Source organism: Ambystoma mexicanum, chromosome 4p (assembly GCF_040938575.1).
Source record: "Ambystoma mexicanum isolate Mex_15411 chromosome 4p, UKY_AmexF1_1, whole genome shotgun sequence".
Taxonomy (NCBI): Eukaryota; Metazoa; Chordata; class Amphibia; order Caudata; family Ambystomatidae; genus Ambystoma; species Ambystoma mexicanum.
In genome coordinates, this window is record NC_090927.1 from 225,202,362 (window position 1) to 225,224,898 (window position 22,537).

Genomic DNA, 22,537 nt, shown 5'->3' on the forward strand with positions numbered 1-22,537 from the left:
TGGTGCTGCTGGTTGGTGAATGTCTTGTTTTCCTCTATGTGCAGGAAACCACTGGGATCCCCTCTGCCCACTAATGGCAAAGTAGACTGGGCAGCAATGATTGCAGTCACATGCTAGCGGCCCAGCACGTACCTGTGTATAAACGCACTCCAAACTGCCTACATTCCAGAAGAGATTGGGGCAGTCATAGCTTAACACATTGCTGAATTTGGCATCTGACAGACCCAAAGACAGAGTTGTGCGTGCTAAGTGCCAACAATATCATTGCCACAGAAGCATGTGCACAACTGTCCGCTGAACTGTTTACTTGCCCTGTGCAGAGTGGCTGCCTGACTATTGCTTGTATCCCATGCTCGAGCTGCCCAGCCCAGCTGAGCAGCAGCATAAGTACTCTGCTGCTGCCCAGCCCAGCTGATCAGCAGCAGAGTACTTATGGCATACAGGCTGACTGAAACAGTGTGTGTGCATATTCATCAGTATTATAATTATTATTAGTGATTTATATCAGGCTTAAAGCCAGGTATTAAACCCCTGTTGCAAGGCATTGTGTCCTTTCCAATGCAACCGCATTTCCCCTGAGTTACCGTCGCTGCCCGTTAGTCATGAAAATAGATAACTAGCACAGACGTGGCTCATGACTAGAAATGTCCCCATCAGGACTGGAGAGGCACATGGCCCATGCTTACTGCTCATGTGTGTGGTGTTACTACCACTGGCGTAACAGGGGCCCCCATGGTGTGGGGGCCCCCGTCAGAACATGTTCTGGGAGGGGGCCCCACTTGTAGAAAAAAAAAGAAAAATATTTTTATTTCACAATGTTTTTTTCTTTTTGAATTCACACTGCATTCATAAAGAAATTATTTCTGTAATTTATTTATGAAGGCAGAGTGACTACAAAAAGAAATTTTCTTTTTGAAGTCTGAGGGCTGCGCCCTCCACATGGCATGGAAGACCCGAGGCGGGAGGCTTCCATGTCATGGGGTGGGGAGAGCCTTATGACTTCAAAAAGAAATAGTTTATTTTTGAAGTCACTTTGCCTTCACAAAGAAATTATTTCCATTATGGTTCGGTCCTTAACAGAAATAATTTCTTTATGAAGTCAAAGTGACTTCAAAAAGAAACGATGGGCCTCATTACGTGTTTGGCGGTAACCGTGCCGGTGCTGCCAGCAGTTTGCTGCCGGACCCGTAATGATTTACCGGCACCCGACTTCCCGGTAACACGGGGTATTACAACCTCGGCGGTCTGGGAAGTCAGGCGCCGGCAAATGGTAAGTCCCCATTTCCATAAGTCCTATCGGACTCTATGGGAATGGGGACGACAGAAACACCAGCACGGTTAATAACGGTGCCGGTGCTTCAGTAAGAACTATGCGGGTGGTTTTGAAGTGTTAGGGCTCCCCTCAACCCCATGGACGTGTGCGTGTGTGAGTGTATGGTGAAAGGATGCACATGTAAATGTACGGGTGGCTGCCTGGGTGTGCCTCTATGGTGAAAGGGTGCACACTTAAATGTATGGATGGCTGGGTGTGCTTGTGTGTATATGGTGAATGGTGTGTGTGCTTGTGTTCAGAGGCGCAACAAAATCTACATTTCGGGGACTAACCCTTCAAATGTTGGGAGAGGCGCTAACTTCATGGGCGGTGGGTGAGGGGCAAACATTTGTTTGGGGCATCTAATTTCTTTACACATTTTAATGAGACTATTCTAGTGCAGCTTCAATGTTACAAGCAGTTAACTCTCTTCTTTAAGGTTGAAAGCACCCACTTATGGACTGCTTTGAGAATTAGTGGTCTTCTGTTCCTTCTCTACCCTTCCAACCACTTCCCTGGCATGCAAGTATTAAACCCACATCACAATTTCAATCGCCTAAAAAATTTGCCATTTGAATGCAGGTACTAACAGTGAAATGCTTTATGTTATTAATTGCTGGGTTCTTGTTAACAGTGAAACCCAGGTGCCGTTTAACATCGGTGTCCTGTTCTGTCTGGCAACTGCTCTGAAGGTCAGCCAGGTCGAGTCAACATATCCCAACATTTCAGGGGGGTGGGGAGTGCTGAATACCAGTCAACTCAATGGTGTTGCACCAATACTGGTGTTTAATGCCTGGATTACTTATTGTTAATCTTCATTACTCCTATCCCTATTCTTCCTCGTGCCAGTGTGTATGAGACAGTACTTGTGTATAAGGCACTCTGCCTCATACACAAGTACTGGGATGAGGTAGAGGTACATGGAGGTAATGCCTGAATTAGCTACCTGTAATCCTCATTACTCCAGTCCCACTCTTGCTCATCCCAGTACTTACCTATGAGGCAAGGAGCCCCAACCGTAAGCTCTGGGGCAAGAAAGAGGGATGTGGAGGTAATTCTGGGCCAAGGAGCCGATTTTGGTGTTTGGGGTGGGAGGAAGAGGGAATGTGTGAGATTCTACAACAAATCATAATGGCTGTCCATGTCCAGGCTAAGCAGGCATGATATGTGGTATTAGTGGCTAGAGAGGCATTTTGGTGCAGCCAGTCTAGTCATTCCTCAGTTTGGTATGACTTTTCTTTTAAACTGGGCATTTCTGATAAAGCAGTCCTGCTAAGTAAATTACCTGGCTAGACTGTCATTTGGGTGCTGCCAGTCTAGCTGTTTCTTACTGCGGCACTGTATATTTTTCTGGGCATCTGTGATCAAATGATATGAAATAAGTCATTTATAACGCGCATGCACACAAGTGTTTCTAGGCGCGACCGACAAGACAAGGGAGGGAAGATAGAGGGAGGACAAGACAAACGATCTTACTAGGTCTTCTGTCATTCAGATCGTACAAGTGCGAGTACGAGAAGTGCAAGGGGAAAGGGAGGGGGGAAGTGCAAGGGAGAGGGGAGGGAAAAACATGGCAGCAATGCTCTGAGTAAGTGCAGCCATGGGTAGTGCAAGGAGAACAAGGGGCTATAGGATTACAGTTACAGCTCCCGAGTGCATGGTAGGCCTAGAGGCAGTGCAAGGGTGACTGATCAAGAAAGAGTCTGGACTCAGTGAGACTCTGAGGGTAGCCAAGAAACCAGTTGGTACAGCAGACAGGTAGGTCAGGTAGGCCAGCAGGGGAGGGAGAGAGAGAAAGCAGAGGAGAAGAGGACATTTTTGAGCTGCTTCCGGAACTTCAGGTGGTCCGACTCAAGTTTGAGAGGGGCAGGAAGGCTATTCCAGAGGGAGGCACCTGCAAAGGAGAGAGATCTACCCCCCACTCTCTGCCTGGAGAAGTGTCTAACCCTTAGAGAGTTGAAGGTAGATGAGCAAAGGGCTCGAGAAGGAAGATATTTTGGAAATGAGCGTTGGATGTAGTGCGGGCCTTGGGCCCACAATGCCTTGTGGACAATGCAAAGGGTCTTAAATTTGATACTTGCAGCAACTAGGAGCCAGTGGAGAGATTTCAGGGCTGAAGAGATACGATCCCTGGGCTTGAGGCCAAGGATCAGTCTCGCAGTCCTGTTCTGGATTAGTTGCAGAGGCTGGAGAGTAGAGGAAGGCAGATTGATAAAGAGGCTGTTGCAGTAGTCCAGTCTAGAGAGGACAAGGGCTCTGGAGACAGTGAGCTTTCTGGGGGAAAGTGAGAAAGGGAAGAGTCCCTTTGAGGAGGAGCAGCTGGTAGTGGGACTTCTTGGTGACGTCCGAGATGTGAGGAGAGAAAGAGAGTGGCGTCAAAGATGACACCAGGGTTGTTTGCCACACAGGAAGGTGAAGGAAGAGGGCCCAAGGCTTGCGGCCAGAGTGAGAGAGGGAAAGCAGGGGCAGGAGTCCAAATGAGAAGGATCTCCATCTTACTGACATTAAGGCAGAGATCATTGGAGGAACACCAATCCTGAATCGCGGATAGACAGTCGTTAATGAGCGAGAGAGGAGAAGAGCCTGAGGGGAGCCTGAAAGAAAGCAGAGTGTCATCCGCATAACACTGAAAATTAGAGGAGAATGTAGAGATCAGATGGGCTAAAGGGGCCACGTAGAGGTTGAAAAACCAGAGTGAGAGGATGGAGCAGAGAGAAAGGGACCAAGTTGGACCTGGGAGGGGCAGTCCTAGAGGAAGGAGGTCAGCCACTCAAGAGCCTGATCCGTGATGCCCAGTTTCTCATGGAGTCGATTGATCAGGAGTGATCAGGATGGCATGATTGACCGTGTCGAAAGCAGAGAAAAGAGGAAGGAGGACGAGGACAGAAGGAATGCTGGAATCAAGGTTAGAAAGCAGATCTTCACAGGTGTTCAGAACAGCAGTTTTGGTGCCTCTGGCAGCTCTGAAGCCAGACTGATGGTCATGGAGACAACCAACAGATTCCGTGTAGAGAGTAAGTGTCAGGTTCTCACATTGTGTACCTCACTTTGACAAGGTTCCTAGGAGAATAGGGTATGTCAAAAACCATTCCAGGAAAGTTAGAAAGGGAAGGTGGTTGAAATATTAGATAGATTCAGTTTTGTGAATAGAGCATTTCTTTTAGTTTGTTCTATTTCCCTTAACTAACTTTCAATTAGAAAGATGAAATGCCCCCAAGCCAAGATGGTGGAACATTTTCACAACAGTGATTGGTTCAGTTCACAGCATGCAGCATTGTGATGTCATTAGAATGTTAATAACAATTCTCAACTGCCTTTCATTAAAGTATGCTTCAGAGTAGGTCACATATTAGTTAGCTCCAGTAAAATTCATTTAAAGTTTCATTTTTAAGGAGAGTAATATCCTTTTAAGAGTTCCAACACTATAGTAGTAATTGTAGTTAAGTAACAGGAGAAGAAGTCTGCAGAAGAAGAATTCCAGTGAGATTCAGTTGCTGAGCCAGAGAAGAGTCAAGTTCCATGAACAAAGATAAGCTAAGTGGACTTCTGAATTTTCAAGTGAAGACTCAAATAATTTTGAAATGTTTATTATTTAAAGACTTTCAATTGAGCATTTTGTTTTTTGAACAATAGAATCCTTATATTATTTATTAAGGAATCTTTAATGAATTATATATATTAAGAAGGTTCAGCAATTCATTTTTTGGTGTATATTTTTATCTTATCTCAATACTAATAAGGCGCGCGGTTCTTATCGTCATGTTTAACATTTTAACCTAATTATTAATATATATATATAATTAACTAACTTCAGGTTTGTTTTGTTTTTCGAGCCTGCGTTGCGTATTTCAGTGGATTTGCAAGCGCGCGTTAGAGGAAAGGACCTAATGACGTTACGCGTGCGTCGCGGCCATTTTGGATTTTCATTGTTTTCCTCATTTTTATTCGTTGCTCGTAACGGAAGAGAATTCTATTTAAGGACAGTGTTTGCAGCCTGAATGCGCAGCGTTTTGCGAGCAATTGTTTTCCTCCTTGATTAAGAGAGTATTCAGAAGAAATACATGTGTAGCAAAAGACATTTATTGAAAAGCACTCCGTATGTGAAAAAGGAGTCTAAAAAGTTTACAGCTGAATATTTACAGAGATTCTTCAGAATACAAAAGGTAATTACCTACACATATTTATAGAGTATATGATTCCTAGAGCATACGGCAAAAGGTTTACTAGATAATAGTAATAACAATATTTTTTGGGTATATTTTATTAAAAGAGATCCTGAGAGCAGAAAGACAAATAGAAGAGATATCGCTAAGAGTATCTACAGTCATCTTACATCTTCCTGAAGCAGCCTATTGGCAAATCAAGCTTAGGCAACAGGTAAATGTAAATGGAGAAAATATAATTTAGAGAGTAGTCAGTAGTGATTAGAAGATTGATTTATTTAAAGTTGTATTTCCTTTTTAGGGACATCCCATCTGAGTCACAAACTTTCGGAGAAGACGATCTGAAGTACCTGCAGTGGGAGTTCTTGTCTTTTGTTATTTTCTCCATTCCCCTTTCCCCTTGGGTTTGCCTGGCCAATAGTTTTAAAAAGCAGGATTGTTGAGCAGGCAGGCTTAGGGGGCTAGGTGGGCCAGCTTCACTCCTGCAGGATCCCACTACTTCAGAGTCCTGACAGTAAGCTGGGAGATGAGCAGCTTTTCCAACAGTTTGCCCAGGAAACGGGTGATGGAGATTGGGCGATAATTTGCCCGGCAGGCAGGATCGGCAGACAGCTTCTTGAGGAGTGGGTGCATAAGGGAGTGCTTAATGGGAGAGGGGTATGTTCCAGTGGCGAAAGAGTCATTACAGAAATCGGTCAAGGCTGGAGCGAGGGTGTCAATATGGTTCTTGACGGCTTTGGTGGAGCAGGAGAGCACCTGTTTGGATGACACTTTAATAGATCAGACTTATCTGGAAACCTCATCAGGTGTTATCAGAGAGAAAGAGGAAGAGAGGTAGAGATGGCCAAAGGGGGGGTCGAGAGAGGAAGACGGAGAGGAAGAGCAGATGGAGGACAGGATTTCCTGAGTTTTAGCAGAGAAGTGAGATTACAGAGCCATACAGAGGGCCTGGGAGGGAACAGGAGAGGTAAAGAACGCAACAGGATTGACCATTTCCTTTCAGATTTTAAAGAGTTTGGCCGTGTTGTTAGAGGCCACAGAGACACGGGCTTGCATGTGTGTTCTCTTCTTGATGTGTGTTATTGCTTTGACTGGCATTTTGGTGCAACCAGTCTAGATATGTCTAAATGTGGCCTGGCAAGCTTTACTATATTGCGATTACGTGTCTACACTGGTCTACATTGTGCAGCCAGTGGGACATGTTTTCATTGTGGCATGGCATTTTTAATAGCAAAGCATTAATGTTCCTGTGCACTGTTGGTGACTTGCTTGTATTGGATTGGTGTTAACCTACAAAACAATTGCAAACACTCTGGCTTTTTAGCCAATTTTTCTCGGAAAGTGTGTTGTATATTATATTAAAACACATATTTATATCTTTCTCCTAGTGCAGTATGCGGCATATCCCTTCAGCAGCACGTTTGTGCGTATTGCGCAAGTGTGTTAATCTAGGCCGGCACAGAGTGTGGCATGACCCTTGATTTATTGCTGAGTTGGGGGGCCCCCCTCAGCATGGCTCGCCGGGGCCCCCCCCATTTTGTGTTACGCCACTGGTTACTACAACTGACTGACAACTAAGCTAATAAAGTTTCCATCATCACCCACATCTTAATCAAACTAAGTCTGAGACAATAGATCCGGCTGCTCAGATATAAGTCCCAGGACTCATCCCTGGGAGAAAAAAAACTACAAATTAAGCACTGAAATGCCATTGTGATTTTAGGCAAATGGAGCAGTGGAATGTTTCATGGGAAATCGAAAAAGGTCACTATACATGTTTCACATAACGGGGAAAGCAGTAGAACAAGTCCTCTGTCTTGAGAGATTATCGCAATGCACCACGTGTCCCTCCAAAGTAATGTTTGGAAGGAGAGTTCACAAATGCGTTCCACAGACCATATGTGTGGCTGACAACTCTCTTGACACTCAGCTATTGAGGGTGAAAGCATGGGAGGACTGGCAACCTTTGTCCTGGGGGGCAAGTTTACTTTTCTGGCCCACAGTACAACGGCACAAGTCTCCAGTGCAGTGGTCACAAATTGTAGAACAAGTAATCTCAATATTAACCTCTCCCCTGTTCCGCACATTCTCAAGTGAATAAATAGTAGACATTTTTGACAATACTTTCCTTTTATGATACATATTTTTCAGTTATGTTTCTGGCTTCTTAGAGACCCGGAACCCTGGAAATGTTCCTGCTTACCAAACATAGTCAAATCATTCAATCGAAAAAATATAATTGATGAAAAGGGAAAGCTGGAATTTGAGCCCAGTTTTCACTGTGTTACAGTTTGTAATTTGAAAGGCTACATCTCCTTCCATCCCATCTTTAGTTTTAGAACAATGTAAAGAGGTGGCGGAGGTAGAGCATTCATTGGTAGAGCAGAGCGATTGCTGAACCAGGGGCTCTGGGTTTGCTCTCAGAGTCAAACATGAGTCGGTAGGGCAAAAGACCCATACCTGGCTCCCTGTCTCCCCAACCCACAACACAAAACCCATACCTGCACCCTGTGTATCAAGCCCCCCACAACGTAAATCCCTCACTTGTCATCCTGCCTCCTCACCAGTATGCTTTACATGAATTGTTTCAGTTATAATTATTTATAGAGTAACACTATAGAATATAAACCCAGAGATAGTCAAGGGAAATAAGGCACAGTGATGAAAAGTGATTTGCTCAGGATCACAGAATGTATGTAGTGTAGAAGGTGGGGATTTGAGCCCGGTCTACCTGGTTGCACAGTTTCCAATTAATAAAGCAGGGGAGACTTAATCTTCTCCTATTCCATCTTCAATATTAGAAAAGAAAAATGCTTTCTGCAAAGTTGCTATTCAAGGGCTAAACTAGTGTACTGTTCAATAAAGCTGTTTTTCAAAGCAATCATTTATCCACATGGGGGAAGCCTATTAATCATCTGTATCCTGAGGTAAATACATCTAAAAAACATACTAAGATTATAATTATAATGAAAACGTACTATAATTATAACAGTCTGTGCATTTGTGTGTACTTTCAAAGCCCCAATAACATGATAAAGAAACCTGAAAAAATATAACAGAAATAGTAATTGAAACATGTGTTCATAAAGCAAGTATGCATCACTTAGCCAGAAAAAAGAAAGGGGAGTCCCACAATCGGGTGCAGTGGCAAGCGGGCCAGACACAGATCTCAGCAACAGTCAACCTGCTGACCTACCGTTCCAGATGTGTACATCCATCTCATTTACCCTATTTTCCTTATCCATCATCCACTGGTGTCCTTCCCTTGCACTATGTTCTTAATGCCCCCCTGTTTCTTATCATTAACTTTCAGACCTCCGTTCCCCTTTTGTTCCATCCTTGAGCTATTAACTCAATCCCCTTTCCTTGCCTTGAACGCAACTCCTTCCCTTGCCCACATGGCTCAGTTGCCAATTCCTGGCCACTATTACCCTTTAATTTCCCATCACACCATGCCCATTCCTTGCTACTCATCACTTTCCTTTACCCTGGCTTACAGTTAGACAGTAGACCACTTTTGATAATGCACATCGAAAGACGGCAAGGGGACGTGGTTTTTTTGTGCTCCCAAGCTGCACTTTCATGGAAAGTCGGCTTCATATTTCAACTCGCGGAATCAGAGAGAACTTCTAGGGGAATACGCCTTAGTCTTGATGATGGAGAGGGAGCAAGAGCAGCCTATTATATGTATGTGTTTTTTCAAAAAGAATTTGTGTGCGTTTCAGTTTCTGTGACTGGGTTAATGTGTTTTGAGTGTATTTGTGACAGTGCAATGAGACTTTGTATCTGTGTATCTGGTCTTATTGAATATGTGTCTTTAGTTGGTCACATAAGAGAAGAGTGTTCTCGACAAGACAATGCAAAATGATTAAACTTAGAGGATCATTCAGAGTTGGCTGGTAACTGAAAATTGTAAGTATTTGGCAAATGCTGTTGATTTTACAGTCCACCCACTTCAGGGTTTGATCAAATACCATAAGTGGGAATACCCGTTGTGGTATTTTAGGCAGACATTTTGCAGTAATCCACCTATGTTGACCTCCACCTTAAAGGTGGAGGTAAAAAATCCAAACTGGCCCCAAATGTTTTAAATCTTTCATTTTACTATACTATTTACTTACTATAATTTAATTGACTATTTCAATAGAGTGAAACACGATTTTACAAAGAGCACTGCTGAGGGGGGAAAGGTGGGAATCTCCATTTGCCTTCTCTTTCTACCTCTCATCAATGCATAAAAGGGCCAGAACTGACCTCTTTGTGCATAAATAAAATCAATAGTAGTGATGAGCCACTACTTTACGTAATCCATTTCTCCCTTCACATTGTTGCTGAAAATGGCTGAAAAAAATGTTAAACAACAGTGTTTAGATTAGCGCCATTCAAGGTGGTATTTCGGAAATATTGTTGGAGATATTTCAGAAATACCACCTCTGCTGGTGGTAAACCTTGAGTAGGGCTGATTATCCAAAATACCACAGGCAGAGCTGGGAACTTACTTCAGCAGTATTAAAAAATCTGCCACACTCTGAATGACCCCCTTAGTTTGTAGAATTCTAATTATTGATACCTGAATATTACATCTTTTTTTAAAAAAAAAAACCTTTATTTATTGTTGTTAGACAAGGCAACAAGGAAATCCGATCATCAATATACAGGACAGCATGAGTACACATAATTACAAGTTGCATCGGTTAATATACCATTGGAAATGCCAACAATTCACAAGTCTCTGGTTGGCCTTCAGATGTCAATGCCCCATGGTTCAGATGTCAATGGGGCTTGAAGGCCCGGCCGAGTCTGTGCTCAGCCCCTCGTCCGTGGACAGTGAATGTAAATATGCCCTAAAATGAGGCCATATATCTCGTGGTTTACAACCAGTTGCCTGTAGAGCGATCCAACGCTCCTCTGTATCTGATGCCCAAGTAACATCGCAAAGCCATTGTTTCGCAGTGGGCAAAGATGGTTGAAGCCACACCAATAGTAAACATCGTACTGCTAAAAGCATACACAGACTGGCCAGTTTACGACCAAACCCCCAAGTAGTGACGAGACCTCGTGAAATAAGCAATTAAAGGGAGAGGGCTCAATAGTATGGTCAATCATCGTTGACACAGCTGTGCAGACCTTAGTGCAATACTCAGATATTCGGGGGCGGGCCCAAAGCATATGGATATACCCTGCATTGTCAGTATGGCATCTGGGACACAGGGAAGAATGGTCGTGAGACATGATATGAAGTCTGTTCGGAGTATAATGAAACCTGTGTAGTACCTTAAATTGGATCAGGCAAAACTTTGCATTTGGGGAAACTACGCGAGTGCGACTGTACATAGCCTCTCCCAGGTCCCTACCCCAAGCCTCAGTGAGCCTAGTGAGGAGTTGATTACTCCTTTCTTGTAGCTGCCTATATAATTGAGACACTACCCCAGTAGGGACCATACTACCCATTATAAGCGCAAGCAGATGTTCATCTGAGGGTTGCGTGTGGAACATAGGCCACGTCATTCGAACCGCCCGCCGTAGCCCAGCAATTTTGAAGCCACCTAGAGGGAGCCCCGCTCAGATGCCATCGCAGACCAGACCAGTTTACAAATGAACCTTGCTCGTACATATCACCCAGGGTGGAAAAAACATCATCTCCCTACTTAGCAACCACAGCATTACCAATCTTGGGGAACCCAGGAACGAGATTCCATAATGGCAGATCTTTGTGGAATGGGCAGGGAAAGGTCGTCCGCTTCCAGATTTTATCCTGGGCTAATGCAGTAGTGATCGCCGGGGTCAGTGTACAGGGACAGTGCCTGTGCATACAGGGGGCATTATCAGAGAGCGAAGCCGCTCAATTTTCACATGTGAAGGCGGCGAACCAACTGTGCCCCAATACGCTGCATATTGGGCTTGAACCATGAGCCAGTACACCTCAAAGTCCGGTGCCGCCAGTCGCCACTGATTAAGCGGTCTCACAAGGGTAGCCCACTTTAGCTGCACTTCACCGGAATGCCATAGGAAACCATTTATCACAGTTTTAAGTGTATTAAACAGTGCAGTACCAGGCAACAGAGGAACATTTAAGAAATGATACAGAATTTGGGTCAGTACCATATCTTGAGAAGGGACACTTTACCTGAAAGAGTAATGGGCAACTTGGCCCATGAAAGCAGCTTCAGGCTAAGTTTCTGCAGATAAGTTCCAAAGTTCTGTTAATATAACAAGTCCTGTTGCCTCGTGACCGTTACCCCTAGATACTTTATTTCAGTTTGGGCCCATGCAAATCCCAGGAGGTGCGTCACGGCTTCAACAATCGGTGAAACAGCTCAGACTTAGCCAGGTTAACCAGGAGGCCGGACAGGGAGCCGAAAAGTGAGACATCCTGCATAATAGGTTCAAGGTTGCATTCTGGGTCTCTTATGTATAGTAATGCATTGTCTGCATACAGAGAAACTATCTCCTGCGACCCCGCTAGCCATACCTCCCTATGAGCATGTTTTAATCGCATGAGATCCGTGAAGGGTTCCATGACTATTGCAAAAATAAGTGGGACAGAGGACACCCATGTCTGGTTCCCCTGCCAATATCGAATGGATGCAAAAGTCGGCCATTGGTGTGCACAGTAGTGACAAGCTTGGCATATAGCAGTTGTATCCAGGACACAAACCAGGGACCAGAATTACATTTCTCAAACACAGCCCAAAGGAAGCACCATGAGACTGAGTCAAAGGCCTTCTGTTCTTCTAACATAGCAGCAACAACGCAGACCACAGGGACTATTTGGGCTAGGACATTAAATAATCGTTGCAGATTAAGGGCCGTAGAACGGCTGGGGACAAAGCCAGATTGATCAGCATGAATCAGATGCGCCATGTAGGGGGCTAAACAGGTGGCAAGCACCTTAGCAAATATCTTAATATTGCAATTTATCAGTGACAGGGGATGATATGAACCACATTGTGTGGCCGGCTTCCACGGCTTAAGTAGGACCGTTATCACAGCCTCTCTTAGTGTAGGGGCAGTTCTATCTTGGCACAGGATTCATCCCACAGGGCTGCTAATTGAGGGACCAGGAGAGATTTATAACTTTTATAAAAGTCCATAGGGAGACCATCCGGTCCTGGGGCCTTATTGGGGGTAGAGTATCAATGGCAAGTACAATTTCTTCAACTTCAATGGGGCGGTCAAGGACATACCTGGTTTGATCAGATAGTATCGACGGTGAAAGCGCATCTAAGAATGTTTCTATGGCAATACACGGGGCCTCGTCACCGCTAGTGTACAGTGTCTCATAGAAGGAACGAAACGCTTCATTCACGTCACTTTCAGTATGCAGCATCGTCCCGTCAGAATCCTCAATTAAGGGAATATGATACCCCCCTGCCTCCTGACGGACCAGTCTAGCCAGTAGGTCACCCGGTTGTTCATCCTCACCATATTGCCTTGAGACCATGGGCTATCTAAAAACGTGTGTTCCCTCTCTGCTGCCTTCTGGAAACTATCAAGGGCCTTCTTAATGGCGCCTAGAGTTGTAGAGGTAGAGTCCGAAGTGTATGCTGCTTCAAGTTGCTTTAGAGTATTTTGGGCAGTGCAGGGTGTTCCTACGTATTGCATTTAGGATCCTGGACTCCTTGGACATGGCCATACCTCGGATATATGCTTTAAAGGCATCCCATAAAGTGGCTAGGGAGCCCACAGTACCAGTGTCGATCTTAAAATAATCGTTCACACATTCTCCTAACTCGGCTCTGAACACCGGATCCAGTAGCACATAGGGTTTAAGCTCCAAGATCGCCCAGGAGACCGCTGCTCCCCCCAGCCCAGGGTTAGCATGAGTGTGGAATGAACGGAGTACGTCCTCGGGAGTATATCTCACCTGTCATTCAATTTACCATTTTACCAGCTATTAACTATAGGTCAATCCTAGAGTGTGAATCATGCACAGTTGAGTAAATGGTGTACTCCCGGGACCTCAGGTGAAATATTCTCCTGGCATCTATTACCCAAACTCCTGCCTGCCTAACTAGTACAGTACGGGCAGGTCTGGACAAAAGTCGGGCCTTACTCCCTGATCCATCTAAAATGAGGTCCAGAATGGTGTTAAAAACTCCTCCCCACAGGACCAGGACTAGGGGATATCTGCCGAGCATGTCCGCCTACTCCGTATAGAATTCAGGTTCATCAGTGTTGGGACCATACATGTTAAGCAGCACCACCTGCGTCCTCGCTAGTACACCGTGCATCAACACGTACCATCCAAAGGGGTCTAAATGTGTATCTTTGGGTATATACTGGAGTGATTAAGGAACTTAAGTCATTACCCCTCGGCTTTGAGTTGAATATTGCGTGTAAAAGCGCTCTGCCCTCCAACTCTTTCAAACCTCTCACGGCCTGTCACCTGTGCGTGTGTCTCTTGCAGAAAGAGGACGCAGGCCTCATGTTGTTCCACATGTTGTTCCACGTGTAACTGCAGTCTATGCATCTTAGCAAGGTCTCGGGAAGATAGCTCAGCAGCAACGTGCTCGCCTTGGAAGCAAGACGGCACGGAGCAACGCAGGTACGGACCACGGGTCCCTGCTTAGAAACCTCTGGGTATGAAGCACGTTATAAATAACCAATCATATCATATCATAGTTCCCCAGACCTCTAACATTCCAAATCATGCATCTTAACGTTTCAGCGACATCGAATCCCTGTGAATAGTAAGACCAGGGCTCGTTGCGAACCCACATATAGTTCCCCATGCATAGTATCACAACACATTGCCACCGTCCGATATTCCTGCCACCATTGTCAAACATTTTTGTACCCCGATTCCTAACAACCCACCCACCTGCCCCAGCCCCCTCCGCAACAGGGGGATGAAAACTGCACATCAACCATAACAAAAACCATTGCAAATCAGCATGAGGGGGCTGTACACGTAGCGTAGCCCTCCTACATCACGGCAGCAATCCATGGAAACATTACCAGGCACAATTTAGAAGAATCACATAGACATACTCAATAGGATATTGAGTTGCAACAGACCCGGGTATTGGCCCATCTCAGACTGTATCAAGTAAGAAATGAGTGAACCACTGAACAATAGAAATATGGCAACCGAGAGGGACAGTGTCAGCCAGGAAAGTGTTGTTCAATAAACTTCATCGCCTCTTCTGTTATGGTAAATAAATAAACCTTCAATGTTCGACTCAGAGCTTGGCGGGAAACATTATTGTATAGTTGACTCCAAGATCCCAAAGCCTCCTCTTCACCGCCAGCAAGGAATTACTTTCCTGCTGCACTGCCACGGAGAAGTCTGGATACAAATGAATCTTGTTCAAGCCAAGCAGTAGCTCCTCCTTAGCTCTGGCGGCACGCAGCAGCGCATCCCTGTCCCGGTAATTAAGGACTTGGGCGAGGGGCAGCATCGGGCCTGGGCTTCGCCATCAGTGAACGGTGGGCCCGCTCTATCGCAAATAGGGGTGACAACATGGGGCCATCCAGTAAGGAGAGGAGAGTTTGCTCCACTAAGTCCTCCATGGAGCCGGAAATATTATCTTCCGTGATAATTATGATACATATATTATTACATCTGGATCTGGACTCCAAATCCTCGCTCTTCCTCCCAATCTCCTGAACTTGCTTGGCAAGTGTGGTAAGATCTGATCTGAGCGATGTGACAACATCCTCCGTCGCCCTCACGCTAGTCTCCACCTCCATTTCTCAGGTATCAGTTTTCTCCATTCATGCCTTAATAGTGCTAATCACACCACTCATATCGTTCAGCTTTGTATTGAGAGTAGTGAACCCCTCCCTCAAATAGTCCATCATCTCCTGCATCTCAATTGGTTCATTATTACCAGGAGAAGATGGGCCAGCCCCAGATTTGACTGGGTCTGCTGATCTTCTGGACGTAGTCTTTGCAAACATATTTATAGAACTTTGTTTCTTGTCACCACCTTGATGGTAGCTCGTCCCAGAAGGAAGGAAGATATTAAGCAAGGTGTGTCAAGGTAGCGTGGCGAAGAGGAGGCAAGGAGAGAGCGGCTCACTCCAGGATGTATTTTGAGGGAGCCCCCACTACACCCTACCATTCAGGTGGGGGCGTGGTGCAGCTGGCCAGTGTTCGCAGGAAAGGTTAGGTTGCAGCGGCTGGCAGTGCCGAGGAAGCAAGACAGAGCCGTGGGGTACCAGGCCCAGCACAGTCCCAGGCCCCAAGGGTACAGAGCCCGATCCTATGTATTAGATCAGGCTGTATGTTCGTGGGTCTAATTAGTAAGGGCTGGGGAGCACCAGACGAGGCAAGTATAGGGCGGGCAGCAGCACTAGAGGCACCTCAGTATATATTAGAGCCAGCCTCGAGACCCAGGACCAAAGTCACTGACCTGTAACCCAATGATCAGGGCCTCCCTGCAGATTGCCCGGATCGTAGTCCTGAGAAATCCCAGGTATCCTGTATCAGGCGTAGCAATGATGTATCCCAGCAAGTGTTGTATGTAGCGCATCACAGCCACATTCAGCTGGTGTCCTACCACAGGCAGCGGCTCGGGAGACATCCCAAACACCAAAAGGCTGAGGAGCAGGCCACAGCTTCACAGTCAGTGTGGCCTTGGGAATGCCAGGAAAGCGGGGAAAATGCTATTGTCACTTCCTACGTGATCCAGCAACAGCTGCGCCCTGCGGGGACCAGTCCGACCTTTAGTGACTAAATATAGTATATAGTACTTTTAAGCTGCAAATCAGACTTCCGCTGAGGGCCACAGTGTTACAACTGTTGGCTCACAGTCTGATGGTGCACTCCAAAGGACCCGACTAGCTTACACATTTAAATTAGGACTGCCAGTAGTGTACAGCCGAAGCCAGCAAGCACATCACTACATTTCCAATCATGGGCTCAGCCGCCTCTACCGCACCCTGTAGGCGCATTCTGCGCTGCTGTTAAAGTGTCTTGCCTCCTATTTGTAGCCAGCCTCTCATACGATGGCAAGAATTACCATGCACCGCCTGTGCTGGAAGACCCGCAGGCAGGCACAGGACAATGCGACTGCGGTGGGGCTCAAGCAGGGTAATGTTATAGTATTCCAGTGGCGGTTACAGCGCGGTCTGTCACTCCACCCGCAGCCACCATGTACACTGTGGAGCGGTGCAGGAGGTCCCAATATGTGAAGCAAGGTCTTCAAGTGGCAATCGATCTGACACTTCCCCCCCCTCACCTGGGACAACAGAAGAGTGCCTATCAACAAGGCCTCCACCATGAGGCTCTGGCAGGACGAGGAGGCAGGAGCTCTTCACTGCCCAATATCACAAGCCGGGATTCCGGAGCTATGTTACCCCACGGGCCGGATCATCACTGCGTGCGGCTTCCACACAGCATCCCTACACCAGTAATCCGCGATTCAGGCAGGTATTCGGTCCAGGACACCCAACAGAATACATTGGAGAGCTTTCCATGACATCCTTAATTAGTGGATATAAAGGTAAAGGGTCTGTATGGGTCGCTAGCCAGACTTCCGTTCCATTAAAATTCCAACTTAATGGAGAGCGCTGCAGGGTAATGGCTGCCTTCATAGTAGTCTAGTGTTGGCTAGTCAGGACCGAGTTTGGGACAACACGCAGTCCGTAGCGGGATCTCTGGCTGCAGTCAGCAAATGCATGGGTTGGGAGGTCGCCGGGGGGGTACTGGGCACCCCACAGCTGCGTCTCCCCGGTCGCTCCCACATCTGCTCTCAGGTTAAATCGTGCCAGAAAGGATCACTAATTGCGCGAAACAGCAGCAGGCCATGGAGCTGCTCGCTTAACCAGCAATCTTGCTTGGCACCCAACAGCGCCCCCCAATATTACATATTTCTATATATGTTTTTCAGATGCGTCAAAATATACTTACCACAAACAGTACAACAGCCCATTCTATAACCACTATATAAGTCACAGCAATGGGTGCTATTTAGGGTGCTATTAAACTCTTTTTTTATGAACACACTGGTGATCAAGAAATTCATCAGAACATAGGGGTAGCATTCATACAGAATCAAACCAAAGGCAAACTCTAATAGGATATGGACCCTTACTTCCTTGGCAAGTAGGTGTTGTGATAAGCTGCTGTGGATTGTCACAGAGCAATGCTGTATGGGGAGCAGTGGTGCAAACATTACCATCCAGGGTCACATAATCTGTTATTTAAATGCATTAATTGGCACTGACTAGTATGAATATGCCCCTGCAGCCTAACACTCCTCTCCCTATCACTCATTGTGGTGGGCAATATGTGAGAGCAACCCATTAACGAAGAATCTGAGCAGGCTTTGCAGCACTCGCTTCCTTTGCGGCAGCCTAGTTTCTGAAGGATTTTGTCTTTTTTAGAATTAAAAGAAATGTTTTAGAGCTCTGGCCAATGTGGCAACAGCCCAGCCAGTCTGGGGGGCGTTGCCCCTTTGCCCCCTTGCAAGTCTGCCCCTGGGTGAAAGAAATTGAGCACAAAGCATATATGAATCCACGCTAAATGCTCCAGATCTCGAAATCAGGGTCAAGAGGAAATCACAGGATTGGGATAGGGCACAAAATATTGAGCACTTATCAAACAGGAAAAGATACCAGGAATATGCCACCCAAGGATTAATTCCCAATGCACCTTGTTCCTATTTTTTGGAATTTTGCTCATTGGAACTGTAACGCTTTATCTCATATCTAAGATTAAACATCCTGCCAACAGGAGAATAGGGCATTCCACTAGAAAATTGCCCATGTCGCTTCTGTAGCAAAGATTTTGAGACTAGTCGCCAAGTTCTAACTCTTTGTCCTTCCTTTCTACCTTATTACGTGAAAGGTTATGGCTCCCTGGTACAGCACATGGAACACATTTGCTTAGATCAATTTAAGAGCACACTGTTTGGTGCTGAATCGGGGGCCATGACCTCAGCAGCTCACTCAATTTGGGAAACAATGCAATCTATTTGAGGGATTGCCATACAACGTTCTGTATACTAACATCTGTGAGTGATTACTAGAGACCCTGTTGGTGATGTAAGGATGAAATCTGTTATGTATTGCTGGGTTTTAACTGAATACCGGAAATGTAGGGTACACCTCATTGATATTCTCGTGAGTGGTTGCAAAAGAGCTTGCCAGTGCTCAGTGTGGATGAAATTTGACATGTATTACTGGGTTTTAACTGAATGTTGGAAACGTTTCATGTATATTACTGGATGCAATTGTATATGCATTACTGGGATTTAACTGAATATTGGAAATGCAGATGCATTTTACTGAAATTCCTTAATTGTTTATTATTGTTATTTATTATTATTCTGTTTCTTTTGTATTGCTTAAGGCTTGTATAATAGCTAATTGCAAATAAAAAATGTTTTTAAAAAAACAAAGCATATATGAAGAAATGTTGTGGCGAGAAGGCGAGGAGCTTGACACCCACACTTTGAAACTGGGGATACTGTGTTAGTGAGACAGTCCATGACCCAGAAAGGGATACCTCATTTCAAGTCAACGCACCTGTCTGTCACCACTGTAAAAGGGTCAATGATAACTGAAAAAGGCTATGGGAAACCCATCACTAGAAACTCATTGTGCCACAAATAGGCAGGTCAGCTTCCGCCACCTTTTAAAGGATGACCTAAGCTGTCAGGAACTACTTCCCTCAAATACAGGTACATTCAGAGGATATTGTTTCTGCTCCTGGAGGGTCATTCTCGAAGGCTGGTTAGACGACCTACACGATGGATTCAAGGTGATTTTTTGTTTTTTAGGTCTGGGGAGAACCCTGCCCTACTACAGAGCTCTTTCACCTTATTATGTGAAAAGGGCTCGTGGTAGGACAACAGGATGAGACATGGAGAGAAGGAGAAGAGGAAAGGAAGGTGAAGTCAGGACGCACGAAGTAAGAAATTAAGTACTGTTTGGTTAGGTGGTCACTTGTGCCCCACGCCATTGTCCGAAATCCTTGGAACACAACATCGGCATTATTATTATGTTCTTACACTGATCAGATCCCTCGCTCACCCTCAAAATAATAATAATACTAGCAGCAGCTAATTTGCCTGCTCAAAGAAGTGCAAACGGTCAGTCAGTGTGATCTCTGTGCATAGATCAAGTGGTGTAAATGTACACCTTTGAGGAAGATTAATACCAATACATTACATTTTTTTAAAGTGCTTATACTTTCAAAATATAAAAGTTTATTAGACATAATGAGATGTTACAGTACTGTCTCGCTGAGTATAGCAGTCCTGATCACACGTTCTAGTACTGTCCAAATAAAGGTATAGCAGCACTTCTTAAAATGTCTGCCACTGCCCCAATAAAACTATAGCAGGAGTGTAAGGAAATTCAGCTACTGCCCAATTAAAAGTGTAGCACCCAGCCGGGACGTGCTGTGCTGCTCCAATTAAAGTATACTAAGCCTTCTGACATGTAGCAGAACTGTTCTGCTAAGAGCATAGAAACTCTTCTGTCAAGGTTGTGCATGTCCCATTAACCGCATAGCAGCGTCGTACCGTTTAGTTCCCACCCACTTCGGCAGTCCTGCTGAGACTTAATGGCACTGCCCAATTAAAATAATAGCAACCGCGAGGAAATATCATGGTACTGTCAAATTAAAACTATAGGAGCTCTACAGAGGAACGCTGGCAATGTGCCATTGATAATGAGACAGTCCTGCTAGCAATGGTTTCAAGCTTCTCCTACTGCTCACCGGTGTATTATACCAGGTCAAGAGGGTGAAGCGAGAAGTCACTTTGTGTGCCCAGACAATCATTACCATATGTGCAGAGGCTACCAAAAAGCATGTCTACTCTCTTCATACATACAAGCTTACAACACTATAAAGAAAAAAAATCATAGTCAAAACTATTTCACTGTTAAAAAAGAACACAAGCCTACTGGTTTTGTCATTTCTGGTTACCATTCGCAAAACAGACATATTTCTCGGCACACTTAAGAGTGGCTTCCTGGTGCTCACTGAAGGTTGCATCAATTGTATATGTGTACAGACAGGGCCATCTTAAGCACTTTTGGGGCCCTGGGCACGGACATCTTTGGGGCCCTCCTCCAGCAAACCAAAGGAATTAAGGGATCAAGAATACTGGTTGCGCCCCATACCTGTCGTGCTCACAACCTATAGGTTGATGTGCTGTCTCGCAGCATACTAAGCACGTTTACTCCCTTTAAGTCCCCTTGCCCTCTTCATTCTTGCTCTAATCCGAATGATAAACAAGTAGCATTTGAAGTCCAACATTAGCAGTCTACAAAGGGGTTACTGTGCTAGTACATACATGATACTTTTTAGCAACAACATCCAGGAAGGTAGATGTTGCATTAATGCCGGATCGTGTGTAAAAGGTACAAGTAACCCATAATAGACAGAGAACTCACATTAGCTGCTTCACAGAATGCAAAGGTGCTCATGCATGGATAGAGACCACCAATTGGAAGGAAGGAGAATGCTACACATACCGTATGTAGCATGGATAGTGGAGGCAGATTAGAAGCTACCAAGAAGATGTCTTTATCCAGACAGACAGAGATGGTTTTCAAATAGTGTTGCCATTAGATATCAAAGGAAACAATGCTTATGGTGTGCTTCAATATTAACAGAGTGAAATCATGAATAAGGCTTTTATGAAGATCATACCATGAGAAGGAAATCACTCAGAAGGGCTGACAATTTTGAAAGGTTTAGGGACTGGCCATATTGAGAGGTTAGGCAATGCAAGTTTAAATGAGATGCCCAAGATCACACATTGGTTAAGGGGTGAAGCTGGGAGTTGTGCCAACTCTGCAATTTCTGCATTTGAACACGTTCTTTTCCAGCTCTTACCATAAACTAAAACAATCTAATTTTATATAGAAAAGGACTTGGAAAGTACACAAACCACATTACCAAAAATGACCATTTTAAAACAAAATATTATAGAAGGGTGTTATGCAAAATGGCAATGATTCTAGCTTCATTCTCTCCATCATCAAGGGAAGGATATAAGAACCAGCATACCAATTGATTTGATTTAACAAATTTAATCTGGGTTTGTCTTTTGTATTTTAAAGCTTTAAATACTTCCAAAACAATGGCTTGTGACATTTTTATTCATAAACGTGCCTAAAAACCTTTGACTTTTATCAAAAAGAAAACCGTTTTTGACTCAAACAAGCTGAACTTAAAATATTCTTGCCTGAGGCCTGCAACAAATAGCCGGCTCTCTTCTGTCTACCTACACTTCCACCGAAATGGCCTACATGAAAAGAAAGATCAAGTAATCGGCTAAACGATACCAGCAGCATGCAAGAAGGCAAACCTCACAGAAGACAGCACAGTAATGTAAGATATATTAGACGATTTGACCGGGATCACTGTATCGTCTGCTGGCAAATCCAGGAAACAAACATGAACGCTCTCGTTCCATATTCTTGAATTTGGATACTTATTCACCTCTTGGACTAACAGTTTATGCCATCATTGGAGGCGAGTGCCTAGGTTTTACAACACCCCTTCTGAACAAACCAATTTGTAGACTTCACCATACGGATGATATGTTAAGTTTTATAGCAACCCCTATCTGGTACAGGTACATTGCTGATAATAGCAGATGTTGTTCTGCAAAACCAAGTACATATGCAGGCAGGTTTAAAAACTTCAGACATAGGAAAGGCTCAGCCAGCCTTGCTGGAATGTGATATTATAACTTTGCATATGAAAACATATCTCTGCAATGGGTGCTTCACACACTGAGCTAACTTCTGAACCACTGTGGCACTCAATTTATCAATATGCAATTCATTATTGCCTATTGCACATGATCAACATAATTCCCACAGGAAAGAAAGAATGCTAAAGAGGTGTGCCATAAGGAACACACAATCTATGTATACCACAGTGAACACAGAAAGCAATACATGATGAATTGATCAAGGCAGAATGTACTTGCCAAAACAGAAAGGCAATGGGGTTAGAGCCTCAGCAGCACCCCATAAAATATCCTGACGTCTGCTATTTAAGACTAGTGAACAATGAAATCTTACTTCTGCAGATCAGCTAGCCTTGTGGGGCCCCCTCCAAGGTGGGGGCCCTGGGCAAGGGCCC

General features: G+C 44.9%; 1 protein-coding gene across 2 annotated transcripts in view; it reads right to left on the bottom strand.

Moving 5' to 3' along the window:
* EFHC1 (EF-hand domain containing 1) overlaps positions 1-22,537 on the bottom strand; it is a 285,060-nt gene that overhangs the window by 261,863 nt on the left and 660 nt on the right. The window lies entirely within an intron of this gene.